Below are 9,055 nucleotides of genomic sequence, written 5' to 3' on the forward strand. Positions count from 1 at the left end.
GGCTTCGGCTCCTAGGCAGAAAGAAGTCAGGGAGGTGAGGGAGAGAAGAAAGGATAAAGGAGCGGCGGTGCGGCGACCTAGGCAGGAGTTCGCCGGAGCGAGGAGACGGCGGACGGGCGCGGGAGACAGAGGAATCCGGCGAGGGGGCGTGAAGTCCTTGCAGGTGGAGGCGGGCCAAGAGGGATCAAATCGAGACCAAGAGGCCACAGGGAGCGCTCGTGGAGATGCGTCATCACCTCAGGCGGACGACGCCACGGCCATGTCTTCGTCGCCCCTTCCACCGCGAGGAAGATTACGCCAAGCTAGGCAGCGGCTCTGGGCTGTACGTGGAGCCTCCGTCAGCCGCCTCCGCCCTCCATACTGATGCTCCATCCTCTGTTTCGATTGGCTCTGCTCCAAGTTCGACAGACCACTGGTGCTACGCCTCGACCTGCTCTGTCACTCCATGGCACTCCTCCGTCAGACCCCATCCAACCTTGTAAGATAACTTACGTGTGGACAAGCCTAGCACAGCTAGCTATTTGCATACTTGATAGTTCCTCTTCTGAAGATATGAGTTAACTTTCTGAACCTATGCACACAAAACCAAGTATTTCTTAGATTTCTTTGCACGAGTTAACTTACTAAACAGATGCTTATGGCATCAAGTATTAGCTAGAGTTCTTTGTTTAAGCTGTTGTCCATACAAGAATCTGGGCCATTTGGTTCAGTTTCTACCAGCAAGAACACATAGTGAGGGCCAGATGTGTAACATTCTTCTTATGAATATATGGTCTTCCAACAGTAACAACATTTGCAATCTAAAGGCCATCGGCCATAGCACACTCATGCATCAGGATGATGTACACCGCATGGGTATTAATACTAAAATGGTGAATGTCGATAATGAAATATCCAGAGATATGCTTGACCAGATCAATTTAGTTTCTTTGGAATTATTTCTTATGTATGCGCAGATGTAGATGCTATGCATGCCAATGTGATTACTTACCCTTTTCATTACGCATCGTATTCCCATCGATCCATCCATACATCGAATAGACAATTTTGTTACTCTGTTCAGGTTGCAATCACGAACAGCACTGAACTACTGGCCTATGGGCTATGGCAGTGAAATACTTCTTGCTTGCGTGAGTGAAAGTTTGAAATAGAGGACAAGCATACAACAAAGTGTATGGATTACATGTATGCTAAAACTTAACGACTTGCAATGCAGGAGTCCAGAGTCCTTCCATATAGGAGTTAATTACAAACTGAACACAGAGTGAGTATTTCTACTGAACGCCTCCATCAATGCAATTTTATTGTCTCTCAGACAAAAGTAAAAGGGAACATATCACTTTCGTTTGAATGGGCTCTGTTCTGAATCCAGTTAGCGTATCCAGGCCATAGGTTTGCTCTTTTCTCATATATTTTTTTACGGCGTTTCTCATATTTTTAGTTCATTGGATTTTTTTTTACAGATTTCACGTTTATAGGAATGACTCATTCTCATGGCAAAATGAGGATGGGACACTCTTCTCATCTAACATCTGTTCTACCAGTAGGGCTGGTGGCACTCTATGGAATACAAAGCTACTTGATAAGTTATGGCATGAAATTGCCCGGCCTTTGATATAAGCGAAGCATCAGCCTTGAGGTTATCCGTGGGGCTGCAATGATACACGCTTGAATGGAAATATATGAAGTCATGGCTGGATGTTGCTTTCAACCAGTATAAGGCTCTGTTGACTAAGCATGTAGAGATTGAAATTGAATTTGTGACACTATGTAATTTCGTCTCTGGGGTAATCGAAGAAATGCTCCACGAATAAGGCGTCCACCAATATATGTTCAACATCGTGTTCCTGTACTTGAGTCAATCTTATTTTTAGGCTTGCTGACTTGCTTTATTCATGATTGATGAGCTTTATTACCTAGCATGTAACCTTCCAAGTTTATTTACCAATCCTTCATCTTTTTTTAGTTTTGTGTACACCCTTCCATGCAAGTATGGAAACAGGCAATGACATCCATCAACTGTTGCCGCACCTGCCAACTATAAAGAAAAACTGTAGGGCCTGCGCAATTGTTTTAGCTCTCTCTTGACAGACTTTGTATATGTTCGATAATTTGGGATGAAGGACTACCGATGTACTCCCCGTCGTTAGAAATTGGATATAGACCTGCATGTGAGATCTTTAGAGATCATTTATGAACCTGTACGTTTGAGCCTATGAACAAATAGAGACAAAGCCAAATATGTGACTGCAAAATGTTCCAGTTTGCAGCCAATCATAAACATATATGCAAGAACTGTTACCTATGCTTGACAGAAACCTATTATAAATAGGTGCTAGCTACCAGTACTGTGCAGATTCATGGAAGAGCTTTGTGCTAAAAAATAGGAGAAAGAGAAACATAAGAGGCGAAAAAATGTATACTTATATAGGAGTAATATATAATACGAGTTATAATAAACGAGAAAAAGCGTGTGATATTTTTTTCCCGTTGTAACGCACGGGCATTTGTGCTAGTCTCTCCCTAATAATAAAGCACGGATTGGGTCTCCGGGTTCACCGTCGCGGCGTTTTTACACAAAGGTCCCTTTATTTTTTTATATTGAACCCGCACTCCCTACTTTAGTGGATCTGGAAAAAACGTTTTGAGGGAAAACAGAGATGAGATGAGCAGGGCGGCTCGGTGGACCAAGGTGGTGCTGGTCGCGCGCGCATGGTAGAGGTGGCCGGAGCCGAGGATGACGCGAGGCGGCTTGGTAGGGGCTGCTCGGCTGCCGGCCATGGCCGCGAAGGTCGGGTCCGCGCATGAAGCCGAGGCGAGGGGGAGAAACAGGGGGCTGAGAAGGGCAACAGAGCTCCACTGGAATGGAAGTCGGGCGCCGGGTCGGTGCGCGAGCATGGGAGGCGCGGCTTCCTCCCGAGGATGGTGGCGCCATGGGAGGGGATCGAGGGAGAGAGGGGGATCGGGAGTGGGCGCTGCCGTCTCCTGCGCGTGACTGCGCTCGGGGGAGATGGAGATCGAGCAGATGCTCTCCCGTGACGCTAGGGTTGAGGGGAGATGGGCCTTGGGTCGGCCCAGCTATGCAGCTCACCTCTATTTGGGCTTGTTCTTCCAGTCCAAGGCCTAAGCGAGGCAACATAACAGTAATTTCGGTTTATCCAATAAATAGTCCCGTATGGATTTTTACATAAACTAGCAGAATGGAAAATCGCTAACAAAAAAGGAATTAAAGAGGGACTTGCATGTTTGTGGGAGATTATGGTGGGCAATGAGAGAAAGGAAAGACCCAGTAAATCGGTCTGGCATGCGTGGTGAAACGGAATTAAAGAGAGAGACTTGCATAAACAGTTGACGGGGAAAAGAAAAGATCCATTAAATAGGCAAAAAAAATCCCTGATATTGCGACATGCATGACGGGGGCTAACAAAAACAGAATTAAATAATGGTGTGAATATACTAAGTAGAACATTTAGTCAAAATATCATATTGTCTTTTTTTCGCGCGTGACTTCTGACCGCTATATTTTTGTATGAGGGTGATTCTTTAGCTAATTTGCACAATATGTTGTATCTACCTATTTTGTGAGTGATGTGCTAGCGCTTTTGTCGCTTTTCTAACATATTCCTGGCAAACTTATTAGCACAATATTTCCTTGTTGTATTGGCAAATCTAGCCCTGATGTTAATTCCGCTTTATACTATATTGTGTAGCGTAGCCTTTCAACATTTGCATTTTATGAGAATATTGTGGACACTTGATTTTTAGTTACATTATTTTAGTTTCTAATATGTTGACATAGAGAGAATAAGCCGTAACACGAGTGGGGTGTTGTGTTCAAATGGAGGATGTAGAAATAGAGGACGTGGACATGTGTGTGTGGGTGGAGCAAATGGGCAGGGTTTTGGGTCGTTTTATTGTGTTTTCTCCCGTTACAACACATGGGCATATTTGAAAAGAACTATTGCTCCACGGAGAAGAATGTGCGGCGAATTTTCCTTTGCAAATATTTTTTTTAATGATAATGATTTCTTTTCTCCCGTTGCAACGCATGGGTCCTTTTGCTAGTCTCTCCCTAATAATAAAGCACGGATTGGGTCTCCGGGTTCACCGTCGCATCCTTTTTACACACAAGCCCCTATGATTTTTAGGAGTTAACCCGCAATCACGTCCCAAATAACGGTTCGTTCGTTGGGAAAAAACAAAGGTCACCCGCATGCCTACGCATCGCCCCATGGCTTTCTGGACGCGCTGCGGGCCACGCCGTCGGGCGCCGCCTCGTCCGTGCAGCCGCCGCAGCCGCGCGCTGTCAAGGCCGCCGCCGACTCGGTGCTTGCGCTCACGGCGCGCGGGCAGTCGCGCTGGAGCCGCACCATCCTGCTGGCCGGCGCCGCGTCCTGCCGCCGCCGCGTGCTCATCAAGGCAGGCAAGAAGATCCGACACTACCGCTGCCCGCAGGCGCGCGCCGTGGCCGCTGCGTCCAAGGCCATCGCCCGGAGGAGGCAGTTCGTCCGTTCACCCCTCAGCCCCCGAATCCTCGCCTCCTCGAGCCGCTTCCGACCCGTACGCCGCGGTCCTGCGCCACTGCCTGCAGATGGAGTGGAAGCGGGTGCGGTCGGCCATGGATGGCAGGAGGTAGTGCATGCCAGGTGCTCGACGAATAGCTTGACGGGCAGAGATGGGGACGAGCAGGCGAGGTTGCTAGGGGAGGATGTGCCACGGGGGCATGTGAGGTCCTGCACGGGAGGCAAGATTGGCGAGGGACGCAGGGCCGCACGGAGATATGAGGTCGCCAGGGGGAGGGCTCAAGGAGCTCGCTGGGAGTCGGGAGGGGTGTCGACTGTCGACCCTGATGTAGGAGGGTGCAGGCGATGCAGATGAGTGGGCATCATGCAAGGCGTGGAAGATTGCTGCTGCTCTCGTTGGAGAAGAGAGACATAGATAGGAGGAAATTGTCCTGTTGCGGACTGATTTGCTATCGCATTAGCTGTTGTAGTAGTGCAAGCCATGGCTTAAGAGACCAAGTAACATAGATTCATTGAGAGAGAAATATTGCTTTGGCATGATGCTGCTACTTGTCGAGTACTGCTATATGTTACTGATGTCTGCTAGATGTTGAGAGGAGAGCCTGTGAGACTGGTGATTTATGTTGTAACTAACTAATTTTGTTTCACTGGGTTCTCTCCTTTTTGTTCTCACTTCAGTTGACTCTTTTGATTTGTTCATTCATTTGTATCTATTTTAAAAGAAGTTCATAGAGAGTTTTTTTAACACAGTTCATAGAGTGTTGTTGCTGAAGAAAATCAGAGAAGTAGGGATGAACGTCATTTATATGAAGCAGATTTGGTGGGTTTATTTGTTTGTTCTCAACTGTCACTCGGTCCGTAAGTGTGTGATGATTCATTTAATTTCCTTTTGGTTCTGAAATCCACTATGATGAGCTCAACTGCAGTTGTGCTTGTAGAATTTATTTGGTGCAGGTATAATTGTATAAATACCTTTGGTACCTTGCAATACCATGGAATTTCTTAAACATTGATTGACGCCATGATTCATGTGTTTCTAGAGGGAGCACTAGCAGAGGGAGGCGGTTGAAATGCTAGAATAAATCATGCTAGGTGAAGCAACCACCGCAGAAGAAAAAATGCAATAGCAAAAAGAAAAAGAAAAAGTAGAGAAGATGCATCATTGTAGTGAGAGGAAAAGATACAGAGAGTGTGGCAGAGAAAAGACTGCCGCATCCCCATGGCGCATCAGCCAATTTTTTTTCTTGTGCAAAAAAATAAATAAAAATGCTACTCATATTGTGGTTAGACCTATCTGTGGATTAAGAAAAAAACTGGGAGCTACTATGCAAGGTATCATAATAAATAGCAAGACAATGTTGTTCTATCGAAATTTTTGAATAATCCCAGTGTTTCAAAATTACAATCCTTGGGTAGGAAGAGCTCAAATGACTTATACTTGCAAACATCGATAATTTTCTCCAGCTTAACTCTACAAAATCACCAACAGTACATAGGCAAAAATGATCGAAACTTCTTGTAGGACGACTACTGCCAATCCGAACGCTTATGTCCTCGTGCTTCTAGGAGGATCTCGACCCGGTCCACCGCTGGTGAGTATCACTAGCGTCGACCCAGACGCTTCTATCACAAATTTTATCTTCAATATCAAATATGATCCGTCTCATTTTCAGATTAAAAACTTGGGCCTGCCCACGTATTTGGTGGAGTCGGCAAAACAATGAATAACATATTGGTAAACAAAGAGGCGGTGAACAACACCGAGAGGTGGAAAAGGGAGAGGAACTTCAGTGCTTGCCACGAAATATATAGAGGCATTCATCACCTTTGCCTCATGGCAACGCACGGGCATATTAACTATTCGTTAATTGTGTCTCTAATTTTTTTTCAGTCACTGAAACTGTCGCTGAAGTTGAAGTAAATTACCCACCCGCCACCCGTAAGTAAATATAAACTCTTCATCAATTATTTCTCTGAATTTCTCATCTATCATTGAAAATGCCCCTAAAGTTTAACTAAACTAGCCACCACAACACCCGTAAAAGGAAAAAAATGAGAGTTCCTTCCTTCTAATTATGTGTATATCATAGAGCCCTCCAGTTTTTATACATCGTGAGACCGTCTTTTTCTTTTCCTTCTCATGCACATCTATACTTCAAAAATATACACGCATCAAGAATCAAGTTCAACATCGATCAATTGTGAGCATGTTAGAATGCGCGTGTCTTACGTCCACATGCGCGCCGGTTGGTGCCCAAAAAATACGTCTATATACACATAGTGAATATTTAGAACTTGATTTGAAGACTATAATTTTATTATCCCGTTGCAACGCACGGGTCTTTTTGCTAGTCTCTCCCTAATAATAAAGCACGGATTGGGTCTTCAGATTCACCGTCACAATGCGCTTTCTTCTCATCTCATAATACGCTTTCAGTTTGAATTTAAAACATATACGCGAGGTGGTACTAATTCGACGTACGCACTCAACGTTTCGCTAAAATTCGTGAAGACGATCTTTCTGGCTCGCGTGGGCCTTAGCCCATCCATCGACCAGACAGCCCGGCTGAAGCGGCAGCCCACCCGCAAAAATTAATATGCCTGCGTGAGGGATCGAACTTCGGACGTGAGTTCACCTGTCAAAGGGTGCGCCCAACTAAGCTAGCTCCACATGATGTATGTTTTATAAGAGATCGTTTGTTCAAATATAGTACCACCTCGCTACTGTACATCTAGACCCATCAACTTAAATACGGTTATGACTTCAAATCTACAAGCCACATGAAAGATCATTATGCAGAGGGAACAAACGCACTGTTGTATGCGTTATATTGGGTATATATATAATATAATATACAGTACAAGCAAAGAAAGATGTTGCCATGGAGGAATTAATTGTAAATCCCCAGAATTGCGAGGCTGCCATTCAGCAGCTCAGTTTGCTTCACCAATGTCCATCTGCTAAACAATTTTGCTCAAAAAAAATTGGCTAAAAAAACTGCTAGACAATTGATGTGTGGGTTGGAGTCGACCCGACAATCACAATATCAATCTAACCTCGGCAACCAACTCGCGAGCTAGCTATTTGCATACGTGCTCTATTTATGTTGTATGTTAAGTGAATTATACAAGCACAATTTGCATCTAGCACTGGTTTGGATATGTGGGCCTTGTGCTTTTGCAGATGCACGCGTGGTGCAGCCTCCACCTGTCCTCTAGCACTCGTAACTATCATTTGTTTTTAAATTTTCCAAACATTTTTGGCAACAATAATCCTTTCATATCGATGTGATATATATTGATATGTTTGGAGATAATTTACATGTGTATCCATTTTTCTGATATATTTCTAATTCCTACAAACACAAAAATATCCTTAACAAAATTGTTTCTATATTTAATACTAGCATTGACCTTTTCTACGTTATCAAACATGTTATGATGTAAAGATCGTGCCTCTTAGCAACCGCTTCGAAACACACATTAGCATTGACCATGAATGAGTCTCACTAAGAAGTAGTGTCCGACTCGCATTTTACACATTGTGCCCTTTAGTGGAAGGGCGTAGGTTTTTGCTCCCATGACAATAGGGATTTTTTTACCCGGTGCAACGCACGGGCTCTTTTGCTAGTAATAATAAAGCACGGATTGAGTCTCCGGGTTCACCGTCACGCACGTTTTGCAAAAAGGCCCTTGTAGTTTTGTCCGTTTTTTGTCTCACCGTCAAACGCCCGTCTGTATGGTTCGCCCTGTACGTTACGCTCGATGTGGTACTAAAGGAACGGTTCGTTTTTGCCTCCCTATGTAGCACGTCCACGCTCACTGCATTGGGGCTGCTTTAGCCTGGCCCATCCCTGCGTAACTTCCCGGCCCGTCACTTGCGCCGCCATCAATTTGTGCTAGCCCACACTTGCGCTAGAAGAGGGTCCTTTCTACGGTCAAAATAATCCCACATTGCTCCCTTACATCTAATCTCGCCGGTTTATATACATACGACCAAGATAATCAACAAGCAGCCATGAAATCGGGAAGGGAACGAAGGAAGGGAAAAAGGAATCAACCAATGGCCCTGAAGAAGAGGCATCGAAAATCAGGAAAGGAAAAAAGAAATCAACAACGGCATGAGGGGACCAGCAGCGAGGGTCAAAACTCAGAAGTACAACAACGGCATGAGGCGGGACTGGTGGAGTAGGACGGTTCTGCGGACATCCATGGGGCGCTCTGGCAGGGCGCGGAGAAGAGAGAGAGAGAGAGGGGAGAGGGGGGATCAGAGAGACAAGATCAAAGGGAGTGGGAGAGAGGCGCGACGGCGGAGCACACTCACCTCGCCGGTCCCCCGCTGGGAGACAACGAGCAAGGGAGGGGAGATTGAAGGTGAGGGCGCGGGCGGCGAGGCCGAGGTGGAGCCAGCTAGATTAGATGCTGCTTTTTTTAATCAAAGATGGCCGCACCGATTAGAAGCTGCTGGTGTCGTTCTACAATTTCTTCTCTTTTTTTGGATTGAGGAGTACTATTAGTTGGCTGCTACTCCC

General features: G+C 45.5%; 1 long non-coding RNA gene across 1 annotated transcript; it reads left to right on the plus strand.

The window, feature by feature from the left end:
- The first annotated feature begins 6 nt into the window (after nucleotides 1–6).
- LOC119302696 lies at nucleotides 7–1,852 on the plus strand. The gene is made up of 2 exons (XR_005147696.1): nucleotides 7–1,264; nucleotides 1,464–1,852. It is a non-coding gene; the product is annotated as an uncharacterized LOC119302696 (long non-coding RNA).
- The last annotated feature ends 7,203 nt before the right edge of the window (nucleotides 1,853–9,055 follow it).

Source organism: Triticum dicoccoides, chromosome 5A, assembly GCF_002162155.2.
Source record: "Triticum dicoccoides isolate Atlit2015 ecotype Zavitan chromosome 5A, WEW_v2.0, whole genome shotgun sequence".
NCBI lineage: Eukaryota > Viridiplantae > Streptophyta > Magnoliopsida > Poales > Poaceae > Triticum > Triticum dicoccoides.